Below are 14,950 nucleotides of genomic sequence, written 5' to 3'. Positions count from 1 at the left end.
CTAGAGCACTTCCACTTATGGTCCTATAGCTTAGGGAAATTAAAATCAAAAAGACACAGCCACCCCAAAGTTTAGGACGCCTATGTTTACAAGAACCTCATTTACAGTACAAGTTCAACATCGCAGAAAGTGAAAAATGGATAAAGAAGTTGTGGTATTTACTTACAAAGCAATATCACTCAGCAATGAAATCTATGTCATCAGGCCCTTAGCAGCACAATGAGTGGATTCAGGTATGATGATTCTAACTGAAATAAGTCACACAGAAAAAGAAACATCATAAGATATCAGTAATACACGGAATGTATACTTGGCTACACAGGAACTGAATTACAGAACAGAACAGGGTCTCAAATTTAGAAAATCAACTTATGCTTGCTTAAGGGGAAAGGTGAGTTGGGGTGCTGCATAAAACCAGAGATTGAAATGAGCACAGATAAAGTTCCTTAAGCCAAATATGGAATAGACAAGAGCTACTCCTTGCTCAACGAAATGGACTCAACACCGCATATTAAACGCCTATGAATGTACCTGACTAGTGAGTATCTTAAAACCTATGGATTGCTATGTCTCTGAAAGAGAATCAAGCATGTGTACAGGGGCATAAACGCAGCAGTGATAGGATTGGAGAGGTTCAGTGAGCAAATGAAGACCCTTTGAAGTCATATTGCATGGTACCCATTCCACGGGTTTCAACTACCCAGGTTTAAGGTATTCTTCCTTCAGCTAAAACATGCATGTGGAACCTAGAGTATGATCAACCATGTGATCGGGAGACGTGTTCAAATATGTCTCAGTTTTCGTACCCTGGTACTCGGGTGCAACATTCCAGACGCTTTACTAACACTCTCCCGACTTGGAGAGTCAGTCCCTTTAACCTCCTGTTTGGCCCAGTTTGCAATTTCTGCGGAAGATGAACAGGAATAGCGAGAACCAATGAGAGACTAGCTGGAGGTGTCTGGACTGACAAATTTAACTCTCATTTCCCACCAGGAAGAGGAATTAACCAAAGGCTTAGCATGCCGTGCCGGAACCAGATTAGGGCCTGAAGCCATCCTGCGGTGTTGCGGCAAGGTCACAAGAAAGCAAGTTGAAGAAAGGAGCTCAGGGGCACTGTAATTCACAAACCTGCAGAGTTATAAATGACAGCTATGGTCCAAAAATATACTGAAGTAAGGCTGCCAAGAGGACTTGAAAGCGGGGCAGAATTGCAGGAAACCAATTTCAGGAGGTAGACTGGAATTGCATTTCAAGCATAGGAAAAGAGGCAGAACGTCCACAATGATGCACTTGGCCAAAAAGGGCGTATGCGTTTTTTTCAGGAAAAAATGCATACGCCCTTTTTGGCCAACCAAGCAAGCTTGCAAAGGAAATCTGCACTACAATGAAGTCTCACTTCCCCCCAGTCAAAAGGGCCATCTGAAAAAAGTGTAAAATCCAGAAAGGCAGGACAGGCCATGGAGAACTGGGAGCCTTGTTATGCTGATGGGCGGGATGTAAATTGCCAACAGACACTTGGTAGAAGTGTATGGTGTTTCCTGAAACTTCTAAAAAACAAAGCAACAGACCCTAGGGCACTTCCACTTATGGTCCTATAGCTTAGGGAAATTAAAATCAAAAAGACACAGCCACCCCAAAGTTTGGGACGCCTTGGTTTACAAGAACCTCGTTTACAGTACAAGTTCAACATCGCATAAAGTGAAAAATGGATAAAGAAGTTGTGGTATTTACTTACAAAGCAATATCACTCAGCAATGAAATCTATGTCATCAGGCCCTTAACAGCAGAGTGAGTGGATTCAGGTATGATGATTCTAACTGAAATAAGTCACACAGAAAAAGAAACATCATAAGATATCACTAATACACGGAATGTAAACTTGGCTACACAGGAACTGAATTCCAAAACAGAACAGGGTCTCAAATTTAGAAAACCAACTTATGCTTGCTTAAGGGGAAAGGTGAGTTGGGGTGCTGCATAAAACCAGAGATTGAAATGAGCACAGATAAAGTTCCTTAAGCCAAATATGGAATAGACAAGAGCTACTCCTTGCTCAACGAAATGGACTCAACACCCCATATTAAACGCCTAAGAATGTACCTGACTAGTAAGTATCTTAAAACCTATGGATTGCTATGTCTCCAAAAGAGAATCAAGCGTGCGTGCAGGGGCATAAACGCAGCAGTGATAGGATTGGAGAGGTTCGGTGAGCAAATGAAGACCCTGTGAGGTCATATTGCATGGTACCCATTCCACGGGTTTCAACTACCCAGGTTTAAGGTATTCTTCCTTCAGCTAAAACATGCATGTGGAACCCAGAGTATGATCAACCGTGTGAACGGGAGACGTGTTCAAATATGTCTCAGTTTTCCTCCCCTGGCACTCGGGTGCAACATTCCACATGCTTTACTAACACTCTCCCCACTTGGAGAGTCAGCGCCTTTAACCTCCTGTTTGGCCCAGTTTGCAATTTCTGCGGAAGATGAACAGGAATAGCGAGAACCAATGAGAGACTAGCTGGAGGTGTCTGGACGGGCAAATATAACTCTCATTTCCCACCAGGAAGAGGAAATAACCAAAGGCTCAGCGTGCCGTGCCAGAACCAGATTAGGGCCTGAAGCCATCCTGCGGTGTTGCGGCCAGCTCAAAAGAAAGCGAGTTGAAGAAAGGAGCTCAGGGGCACTGTAATTCACAAACCTGCAGAGTTATAAATGACAGCTATCGTCCAAAAATAGACTGAAGTAAGGCTGCCAAGAGGACTTGAAAGCGGGGCAGAATTGCAGGAAACCGATTTCAGGAGGTAGACTGGAATTGCATTGAAAGCATAGGAAAAGAGGCAGAACGTCCACAATGATGCACTTGGCCAAAAAGGGCGTATGCGTTTTTTCCTGAATATATTCAGGAAAAAACGCATACGCCCTTTTTGGCCAACCAAGCAAGCTTGCAAAGGAAATCTGCACTAAAATGAAGTCTCACTTCGCCCCAGTCAAAAGGGCCATCTGAAAAAAGTGTAAAATCCAGAAAGGCAGGACAGGCCATGGAGAACTGGGAGCCTTGTTGTGCTGATGGGCGGGATGTAAATTGCCAACAGACACTCGGGAGAAGTGTATGGTGTTTCCTGAAACATCTAAAAAACAAAGCAACAGACCCTAGAGCACTTCCACTTATGGTCCTATAGCTTAGGGAAATTAAAATCAAAAAGACACAGCCACCCCAAAGTTTAGGACGCCTATGTTTACAAGAACCTCATTTACAGTACAAGTTCAACATCGCAGAAAGTGAAAAATGGATAAAGAAGTTGTGGTATTTACTTACAAAGCAATATCACTCAGCAATGAAATCTATGTCATCAGGCCCTTAGCAGCACAATGAGTGGATTCAGGTATGATGATTCTAACTGAAATAAGTCACACAGAAAAAGAAACATCATAAGATATCAGTAATACACGGAATGTATACTTGGCTACACAGGAACTGAATTACAGAACAGAACAGGGTCTCAAATTTAGAAAATCAACTTATGCTTGCTTAAGGGGAAAGGTGAGTTGGGGTGCTGCATAAAACCAGAGATTGAAATGAGCACAGATAAAGTTCCTTAAGCCAAATATGGAATAGACAAGAGCTACTCCTTGCTCAACGAAATGGACTCAACACCGCATATTAAACGCCTATGAATGTACCTGACTAGTGAGTATCTTAAAACCTATGGATTGCTATGTCTCTGAAAGAGAATCAAGCATGTGTACAGGGGCATAAACGCAGCAGTGATAGGATTGGAGAGGTTCAGTGAGCAAATGAAGACCCTTTGAAGTCATATTGCATGGTACCCATTCCACGGGTTTCAACTACCCAGGTTTAAGGTATTCTTCCTTCAGCTAAAACATGCATGTGGAACCTAGAGTATGATCAACCATGTGATCGGGAGACGTGTTCAAATATGTCTCAGTTTTCGTACCCTGGTACTCGGGTGCAACATTCCAGACGCTTTACTAACACTCTCCCGACTTGGAGAGTCAGTCCCTTTAACCTCCTGTTTGGCCCAGTTTGCAATTTCTGCGGAAGATGAACAGGAATAGCGAGAACCAATGAGAGACTAGCTGGAGGTGTCTGGACTGACAAATTTAACTCTCATTTCCCACCAGGAAGAGGAATTAACCAAAGGCTTAGCATGCCGTGCCGGAACCAGATTAGGGCCTGAAGCCATCCTGCGGTGTTGCGGCAAGGTCACAAGAAAGCAAGTTGAAGAAAGGAGCTCAGGGGCACTGTAATTCACAAACCTGCAGAGTTATAAATGACAGCTATGGTCCAAAAATATACTGAAGTAAGGCTGCCAAGAGGACTTGAAAGCGGGGCAGAATTGCAGGAAACCAATTTCAGGAGGTAGACTGGAATTGCATTTCAAGCATAGGAAAAGAGGCAGAACGTCCACAATGATGCACTTGGCCAAAAAGGGCGTATGCGTTTTTTTCAGGAAAAAATGCATACGCCCTTTTTGGCCAACCAAGCAAGCTTGCAAAGGAAATCTGCACTACAATGAAGTCTCACTTCCCCCCAGTCAAAAGGGCCATCTGAAAAAAGTGTAAAATCCAGAAAGGCAGGACAGGCCATGGAGAACTGGGAGCCTTGTTATGCTGATGGGCGGGATGTAAATTGCCAACAGACACTTGGTAGAAGTGTATGGTGTTTCCTGAAACTTCTAAAAAACAAAGCAACAGACCCTAGGGCACTTCCACTTATGGTCCTATAGCTTAGGGAAATTAAAATCAAAAAGACACAGCCACCCCAAAGTTTGGGACGCCTTGGTTTACAAGAACCTCGTTTACAGTACAAGTTCAACATCGCATAAAGTGAAAAATGGATAAAGAAGTTGTGGTATTTACTTACAAAGCAATATCACTCAGCAATGAAATCTATGTCATCAGGCCCTTAAAAGCAGAGTGAGTGGATTCAGGTATGATGATTCTAACTGAAATAAGTCACACAGAAAAAGAAACATCATAAGATATCAGTAATACACGGAATGGAAACTTGGCTACACAGGAACTGAATTACAGAACAGAACAGGGTCTCAAATTTAGAAAACCAACTTATGCTTGCTTAAGGGGAAAGGTGAATTGGGGTGCTGCATAAAACCAGAGATTGAAATGAGCACAGATAAAGTTCCTTAAGCCAAATATGGAATAGACAAGAGCTACTCCTTGCTCAACGAAATGGACTCAACACCGCATATTAAACGCCTAAGAATGTACCTGACTAGTAAGTATCTTAAAACCTATGGATTGCCATGTCTCCGAAAGAGAATCAAGCATGTGTGCAGGTGCATAAACGCAGCAGTGATAGGATTGGAGAGGTTCGGTGAGCAAATGAAGACCCTTAGAAATCATATTGCATGGTACCCTTTACACGGGTTTCAACTACCCAGGTTTTAGGTATTCTTCCTTCAACTAAAACATGCATGTGGAACCTAGAGTATGATCAACCATGTGATCGGGAGAACTGTTCAAATATGTCTCAGTTTTCGTACCCTGGTACTCGGGTGCAACATTCCAGACGCTTTACTAACACTCTCCCATCTTGGAGAGTCAGTGCCTTTAACCTCCTGTTTGGCCCAGTTTGCAATTTCTGCGGAAGATGAACAGGAATAGGGAGACCCAATGAGAGACTAGCTGGAGGTGTCTGGACCGGCAAATTTAACTCTCATTTCCCACCAGGAAGAGGAAATAAACAAAGGCTCAGTGTGCCGTGCCGGAACCAGATTAGGGCCTGAAGCCATCCTGCAGTGTTGCGGCCAGCTCAAAAGAAAGCGAGTTGAAGAAAGGAGCTCAGGGACACTGTAATTCACAAACCTTCAGAGTTATAAATGACAGCTATCGTCCAAAAATAGACTGAAGTAAGGCTGCCAAGAGGACTTGAAAGCGGGGCAGAATTGCAGGAAACCGATTTCAGGAGGTAGACTGGAATTGCATTGAAAGCATAGGAAAAGAGGCAGAACGTCCACAATGATGCACTTGGCCAAAAAGGGCGTATGCGTTTTTTCCTGAATATATTCAGGAAAAAACGCATACGCCCTTTTTGGCCAACCAAGCAAGCTTGCAAAGGAAATCTGCACTACAATGAAGTCTCACTTTGCCCCAGTCAAAAGGGCCATCTGAAAAAAGTGTAAAATCCAGAAAGGCAGGACAGGCCATGGAGAACTGGGAGCCTTGTTGTCCTGATGGGCGGGATGTAAATTGCCAACAGACACTCGGGAGAAGTGTATGGTGTTTCCTGAAACATCTAAAAAACAAAGCAACAGACCCTAGAGCACTTCCACTTATGGTCCTATAGCTTAGGGAAATTAAAATCAAAAAGACACAGCCACCCCAAAGTTTAGGACGCCTATGTTTACAAGAACCTCATTTAAAGTACAAGTTCAACATCGCAGAAAGTGAAAAATGGATAAAGAAGTTGTGGTATTTACTTACGAAGCAATATCACTCAGCAATGAAGTCTATGTCATCAGGCCCTTAGCAGCACAATGAGTGGATTCAGGTATGATGATTCTAACTGAAATAAGTCACACAGAAAAAGAAACATCATAAGATATCAGTAATACATGGAATGTAAACTTGGCTACACAGGAACTGAATTACAGAACAGAACAGGGTCTCAAATTTAGAAAACCAACTTATGCTTGCTTAAGGGGAAAGGTGAGTTGGGGTGCTGCATAAAACCAGAGATTGAAATGAGCACAGATAAAGTTCCTTAAGCCAAATATGGAATAGACAAGAGCTACTCCTTGCTCAACGAAATGGACACAACACCGCATATTAAACGCCTATGAATGTACCTGACTAGTGAGTATCTTAAAACCTATGGATTGCTATGTCTCTGAAAGAGAATCAAGCATGTGTACAGGGGCATAAACGCAGCAGTGATAGGATTGGAGAGGTTCAGTGAGCAAATGAAGACCCTTTGAAGTCATATTGCATGGTACCCATTCCACGGGTTTCAACTACCCAGGTTTAAGGTATTCTTCCTTCAGCTAAAACATGCATGTGGAACCTAGAGTATGATCAACCATGTGATCGGGAGACGTGTTCAAATATGTCTCAGTTTTCGTACCCTGGTACTCGGGTGCAACATTCCAGACGCTTTACTAACACTCTCCCGACTTGGAGAGTCAGTCCCTTTAACCTCCTGTTTGGCCCAGTTTGCAATTTCTGCGGAAGATGAACAGGAATAGCGAGAACCAATGAGAGACTAGCTGGAGGTGTCTGGACTGACAAATTTAACTCTCATTTCCCACCAGGAAGAGGAATTAACCAAAGGCTTAGCATGCCGTGCCGGAACCAGATTAGGGCCTGAAGCCATCCTGCGGTGTTGCGGCAAGGTCACAAGAAAGCAAGTTGAAGAAAGGAGCTCAGGGGCACTGTAATTCACAAACCTGCAGAGTTATAAATGACAGCTATGGTCCAAAAATATACTGAAGTAAGGCTGCCAAGAGGACTTGAAAGCGGGGCAGAATTGCAGGAAACCAATTTCAGGAGGTAGACTGGAATTGCATTTCAAGCATAGGAAAAGAGGCAGAACGTCCACAATGATGCACTTGGCCAAAAAGGGCGTATGCGTTTTTTTCAGGAAAAAATGCATACGCCCTTTTTGGCCAACCAAGCAAGCTTGCAAAGGAAATCTGCACTACAATGAAGTCTCACTTCCCCCCAGTCAAAAGGGCCATCTGAAAAAAGTGTAAAATCCAGAAAGGCAGGACAGGCCATGGAGAACTGGGAGCCTTGTTATGCTGATGGGCGGGATGTAAATTGCCAACAGACACTTGGTAGAAGTGTATGGTGTTTCCTGAAACTTCTAAAAAACAAAGCAACAGACCCTAGGGCACTTCCACTTATGGTCCTATAGCTTAGGGAAATTAAAATCAAAAAGACACAGCCACCCCAAAGTTTGGGACGCCTTGGTTTACAAGAACCTCGTTTACAGTACAAGTTCAACATCGCATAAAGTGAAAAATGGATAAAGAAGTTGTGGTATTTACTTACAAAGCAATATCACTCAGCAATGAAATCTATGTCATCAGGCCCTTAACAGCAGAGTGAGTGGATTCAGGTATGATGATTCTAACTGAAATAAGTCACACAGAAAAAGAAACATCATAAGATATCACTAATACACGGAATGTAAACTTGGCTACACAGGAACTGAATTCCAAAACAGAACAGGGTCTGAAATTTAGAAAACCAACTTATGCTTGCTTAAGGGGAAAGGTGAGTTGGGGTGCTGCATAAAACCAGAGATTGAAATGAGCACAGATAAAGTTCCTTAAGCCAAATATGGAATAGACAAGAGCTACTCCTTGCTCAACGAAATGGACTCAACACCCCATATTAAACGCCTAAGAATGTACCTGACTAGTAAGTATCTTAAAACCTATGGATTGCTATGTCTCCAAAAGAGAATCAAGCGTGCGTGCAGGGGCATAAACGCAGCAGTGATAGGATTGGAGAGGTTCGGTGAGCAAATGAAGACCCTGTGAGGTCATATTGCATGGTACCCATTCCACGGGTTTCAACTACCCAGGTTTAAGGTATTCTTCCTTCAGCTAAAACATGCATGTGGAACCCAGAGTATGATCAACCGTGTGAACGGGAGACGTGTTCAAATATGTCTCAGTTTTCCTCCCCTGGCACTCGGGTGCAACATTCCACATGCTTTACTAACACTCTCCCCACTTGGAGAGTCAGCGCCTTTAACCTCCTGTTTGGCCCAGTTTGCAATTTCTGCGGAAGATGAACAGGAATAGCGAGAACCAATGAGAGACTAGCTGGAGGTGTCTGGACGGGCAAATATAACTCTCATTTCCCACCAGGAAGAGGAAATAACCAAAGGCTCAGCGTGCCGTGCCAGAACCAGATTAGGGCCTGAAGCCATCCTGCGGTGTTGCGGCCAGCTCAAAAGAAAGCGAGTTGAAGAAAGGAGCTCAGGGGCACTGTAATTCACAAACCTGCAGAGTTATAAATGACAGCTATCGTCCAAAAATAGACTGAAGTAAGGCTGCCAAGAGGACTTGAAAGCGGGGCAGAATTGCAGGAAACCGATTTCAGGAGGTAGACTGGAATTGCATTGAAAGCATAGGAAAAGAGGCAGAACGTCCACAATGATGCACTTGGCCAAAAAGGGCGTATGCGTTTTTTCCTGAATATATTCAGGAAAAAACGCATACGCCCTTTTTGGCCAACCAAGCAAGCTTGCAAAGGAAATCTGCACTAAAATGAAGTCTCACTTCGCCCCAGTCAAAAGGGCCATCTGAAAAAAGTGTAAAATCCAGAAAGGCAGGACAGGCCATGGAGAACTGGGAGCCTTGTTGTGCTGATGGGCGGGATGTAAATTGCCAACAGACACTCGGGAGAAGTGTATGGTGTTTCCTGAAACATCTAAAAAACAAAGCAACAGACCCTAGAGCACTTCCACTTATGGTCCTATAGCTTAGGGAAATTAAAATCAAAAAGACACAGCCACCCCAAAGTTTAGGACGCCTATGTTTACAAGAACCTCATTTACAGTACAAGTTCAACATCGCAGAAAGTGAAAAATGGATAAAGAAGTTGTGGTATTTACTTACAAAGCAATATCACTCAGCAATGAAATCTATGTCATCAGGCCCTTAGCAGCACAATGAGTGGATTCAGGTATGATGATTCTAACTGAAATAAGTCACACAGAAAAAGAAACATCATAAGATATCAGTAATACACGGAATGTATACTTGGCTACACAGGAACTGAATTACAGAACAGAACAGGGTCTCAAATTTAGAAAATCAACTTATGCTTGCTTAAGGGGAAAGGTGAGTTGGGGTGCTGCATAAAACCAGAGATTGAAATGAGCACAGATAAAGTTCCTTAAGCCAAATATGGAATAGACAAGAGCTACTCCTTGCTCAACGAAATGGACTCAACACCGCATATTAAACGCCTATGAATGTACCTGACTAGTGAGTATCTTAAAACCTATGGATTGCTATGTCTCTGAAAGAGAATCAAGCATGTGTACAGGGGCATAAACGCAGCAGTGATAGGATTGGAGAGGTTCAGTGAGCAAATGAAGACCCTTTGAAGTCATATTGCATGGTACCCATTCCACGGGTTTCAACTACCCAGGTTTAAGGTATTCTTCCTTCAGCTAAAACATGCATGTGGAACCTAGAGTATGATCAACCATGTGATCGGGAGACGTGTTCAAATATGTCTCAGTTTTCGTACCCTGGTACTCGGGTGCAACATTCCAGACGCTTTACTAACACTCTCCCGACTTGGAGAGTCAGTCCCTTTAACCTCCTGTTTGGCCCAGTTTGCAATTTCTGCGGAAGATGAACAGGAATAGCGAGAACCAATGAGAGACTAGCTGGAGGTGTCTGGACTGACAAATTTAACTCTCATTTCCCACCAGGAAGAGGAATTAACCAAAGGCTTAGCATGCCGTGCCGGAACCAGATTAGGGCCTGAAGCCATCCTGCGGTGTTGCGGCAAGGTCACAAGAAAGCAAGTTGAAGAAAGGAGCTCAGGGGCACTGTAATTCACAAACCTGCAGAGTTATAAATGACAGCTATGGTCCAAAAATATACTGAAGTAAGGCTGCCAAGAGGACTTGAAAGCGGGGCAGAATTGCAGGAAACCAATTTCAGGAGGTAGACTGGAATTGCATTTCAAGCATAGGAAAAGAGGCAGAACGTCCACAATGATGCACTTGGCCAAAAAGGGCGTATGCGTTTTTTTCAGGAAAAAATGCATACGCCCTTTTTGGCCAACCAAGCAAGCTTGCAAAGGAAATCTGCACTACAATGAAGTCTCACTTCCCCCCAGTCAAAAGGGCCATCTGAAAAAAGTGTAAAATCCAGAAAGGCAGGACAGGCCATGGAGAACTGGGAGCCTTGTTATGCTGATGGGCGGGATGTAAATTGCCAACAGACACTTGGTAGAAGTGTATGGTGTTTCCTGAAACTTCTAAAAAACAAAGCAACAGACCCTAGGGCACTTCCACTTATGGTCCTATAGCTTAGGGAAATTAAAATCAAAAAGACACAGCCACCCCAAAGTTTGGGACGCCTTGGTTTACAAGAACCTCGTTTACAGTACAAGTTCAACATCGCATAAAGTGAAAAATGGATAAAGAAGTTGTGGTATTTACTTACAAAGCAATATCACTCAGCAATGAAATCTATGTCATCAGGCCCTTAAAAGCAGAGTGAGTGGATTCAGGTATGATGATTCTAACTGAAATAAGTCACACAGAAAAAGAAACATCATAAGATATCAGTAATACACGGAATGGAAACTTGGCTACACAGGAACTGAATTACAGAACAGAACAGGGTCTCAAATTTAGAAAACCAACTTATGCTTGCTTAAGGGGAAAGGTGAATTGGGGTGCTGCATAAAACCAGAGATTGAAATGAGCACAGATAAAGTTCCTTAAGCCAAATATGGAATAGACAAGAGCTACTCCTTGCTCAACGAAATGGACTCAACACCGCATATTAAACGCCTAAGAATGTACCTGACTAGTAAGTATCTTAAAACCTATGGATTGCCATGTCTCCGAAAGAGAATCAAGCATGTGTGCAGGTGCATAAACGCAGCAGTGATAGGATTGGAGAGGTTCGGTGAGCAAATGAAGACCCTTAGAAATCATATTGCATGGTACCCTTTACACGGGTTTCAACTACCCAGGTTTTAGGTATTCTTCCTTCAACTAAAACATGCATGTGGAACCTAGAGTATGATCAACCATGTGATCGGGAGAACTGTTCAAATATGTCTCAGTTTTCGTACCCTGGTACTCGGGTGCAACATTCCAGACGCTTTACTAACACTCTCCCATCTTGGAGAGTCAGTGCCTTTAACCTCCTGTTTGGCCCAGTTTGCAATTTCTGCGGAAGATGAACAGGAATAGGGAGACCCAATGAGAGACTAGCTGGAGGTGTCTGGACCGGCAAATTTAACTCTCATTTCCCACCAGGAAGAGGAAATAAACAAAGGCTCAGTGTGCCGTGCCGGAACCAGATTAGGGCCTGAAGCCATCCTGCAGTGTTGCGGCCAGCTCAAAAGAAAGCGAGTTGAAGAAAGGAGCTCAGGGACACTGTAATTCACAAACCTTCAGAGTTATAAATGACAGCTATCGTCCAAAAATAGACTGAAGTAAGGCTGCCAAGAGGACTTGAAAGCGGGGCAGAATTGCAGGAAACCGATTTCAGGAGGTAGACTGGAATTGCATTGAAAGCATAGGAAAAGAGGCAGAACGTCCACAATGATGCACTTGGCCAAAAAGGGCGTATGCGTTTTTTCCTGAATATATTCAGGAAAAAACGCATACGCCCTTTTTGGCCAACCAAGCAAGCTTGCAAAGGAAATCTGCACTACAATGAAGTCTCACTTCCCCCCGGTCAAAAGGGCCATCTGAAAAAAGTGTAAAATCCAGAAAGGCAGGACAGGCCATGGAGAACTGGGAGCCTTGTTGTCCTGATGGGCGGGATGTAAATTGCCAACAGACACTCGGGAGAAGTGTATGGTGTTTCCTGAAACATCTAAAAAACAAAGCAACAGACCCTAGAGCACTTCCACTTATGGTCCTATAGCTTAGGGAAATTAAAATCAAAAAGACACAGCCACCCCAAAGTTTAGGACGCCTATGTTTACAAGAACCTCATTTAAAGTACAAGTTCAACATCGCAGAAAGTGAAAAATGGATAAAGAAGTTGTGGTATTTACTTACGAAGCAATATCACTCAGCAATGAAGTCTATGTCATCAGGCCCTTAGCAGCACAATGAGTGGATTCAGGTATGATGATTCTAACTGAAATAAGTCACACAGAAAAAGAAACATCATAAGATATCAGTAATACATGGAATGTAAACTTGGCTACACAGGAACTGAATTACAGAACAGAACAGGGTCTCAAATTTAGAAAACCAACTTATGCTTGCTTAAGGGGAAAGGTGAGTTGGGGTGCTGCATAAAACCAGAGATTGAAATGAGCACAGATAAAGTTCCTTAAGCCAAATATGGAATAGACAAGAGCTACTCCTTGCTCAACGAAATGGACACAACACCGCATATTAAACGCCTATGAATGTACCTGACTAGTGAGTATCTTAAAACCTATGGATTGCTATGTCTCTGAAAGAGAATCAAGCATGTGTACAGGGGCATAAACGCAGCAGTGATAGGATTGGAGAGGTTCAGTGAGCAAATGAAGACCCTTTGAAGTCATATTGCATGGTACCCATTCCACGGGTTTCAACTACCCAGGTTTAAGGTATTCTTCCTTCAGCTAAAACATGCATGTGGAACCTAGAGTATGATCAACCATGTGATCGGGAGACGTGTTCAAATATGTCTCAGTTTTCGTACCCTGGTACTCGGGTGCAACATTCCAGACGCTTTACTAACACTCTCCCGACTTGGAGAGTCAGTCCCTTTAACCTCCTGTTTGGCCCAGTTTGCAATTTCTGCGGAAGATGAACAGGAATAGCGAGAACCAATGAGAGACTAGCTGGAGGTGTCTGGACTGACAAATTTAACTCTCATTTCCCACCAGGAAGAGGAATTAACCAAAGGCTTAGCATGCCGTGCCGGAACCAGATTAGGGCCTGAAGCCATCCTGCGGTGTTGCGGCAAGGTCACAAGAAAGCAAGTTGAAGAAAGGAGCTCAGGGGCACTGTAATTCACAAACCTGCAGAGTTATAAATGACAGCTATGGTCCAAAAATATACTGAAGTAAGGCTGCCAAGAGGACTTGAAAGCGGGGCAGAATTGCAGGAAACCAATTTCAGGAGGTAGACTGGAATTGCATTTCAAGCATAGGAAAAGAGGCAGAACGTCCACAATGATGCACTTGGCCAAAAAGGGCGTATGCGTTTTTTTCAGGAAAAAATGCATACGCCCTTTTTGGCCAACCAAGCAAGCTTGCAAAGGAAATCTGCACTACAATGAAGTCTCACTTCCCCCCAGTCAAAAGGGCCATCTGAAAAAAGTGTAAAATCCAGAAAGGCAGGACAGGCCATGGAGAACTGGGAGCCTTGTTATGCTGATGGGCGGGATGTAAATTGCCAACAGACACTTGGTAGAAGTGTATGGTGTTTCCTGAAACTTCTAAAAAACAAAGCAACAGACCCTAGGGCACTTCCACTTATGGTCCTATAGCTTAGGGAAATTAAAATCAAAAAGACACAGCCACCCCAAAGTTTGGGACGCCTTGGTTTACAAGAACCTCGTTTACAGTACAAGTTCAACATCGCATAAAGTGAAAAATGGATAAAGAAGTTGTGGTATTTACTTACAAAGCAATATCACTCAGCAATGAAATCTATGTCATCAGGCCCTTAACAGCAGAGTGAGTGGATTCAGGTATGATGATTCTAACTGAAATAAGTCACACAGAAAAAGAAACATCATAAGATATCACTAATACACGGAATGTAAACTTGGCTACACAGGAACTGAATTCCAAAACAGAACAGGGTCTGAAATTTAGAAAACCAACTTATGCTTGCTTAAGGGGAAAGGTGAGTTGGGGTGCTGCATAAAACCAGAGATTGAAATGAGCACAGATAAAGTTCCTTAAGCCAAATATGGAATAGACAAGAGCTACTCCTTGCTCAACGAAATGGACTCAACACCCCATATTAAACGCCTAAGAATGTACCTGACTAGTAAGTATCTTAAAACCTATGGATTGCTATGTCTCCAAAAGAGAATCAAGCGTGCGTGCAGGGGCATAAACGCAGCAGTGATAGGATTGGAGAGGTTCGGTGAGCAAATGAAGACCCTGTGAGGTCATATTGCATGGTACCCATTCCACGGGTTTCAACTACCCAGGTTTAAGGTATTCTTCCTTCAGCTAAAACATGCATGTGGAACCCAGAGTATGATCAACCGTGTGAACGGGAGACGTGTTCA

General features: G+C 43.3%; 1 long non-coding RNA gene across 1 annotated transcript; it reads right to left on the bottom strand.

Moving 5' to 3' along the window:
* Positions 1-1,448: 1,448 nt before the first annotated feature.
* LOC307181220 lies at positions 1,449-12,834 on the bottom strand. The gene is made up of 3 exons (XR_013826123.1): positions 12,763-12,834; positions 6,465-6,546; positions 1,449-1,817 (listed from the first exon to the last, which is right to left on the bottom strand). It is a non-coding gene; the product is annotated as an uncharacterized lncRNA (long non-coding RNA).
* Positions 12,835-14,950: the final 2,116 nt, after the last annotated feature.

This window comes from Stenella coeruleoalba (genome assembly GCF_951394435.1).
Source record: "Stenella coeruleoalba genome assembly, contig: scaffold_242, whole genome shotgun sequence".
Classification (NCBI taxonomy): domain Eukaryota; kingdom Metazoa; phylum Chordata; class Mammalia; order Artiodactyla; family Delphinidae; genus Stenella; species Stenella coeruleoalba.
This window is presented reverse-complemented; position numbering and strand designations above follow the sequence as displayed.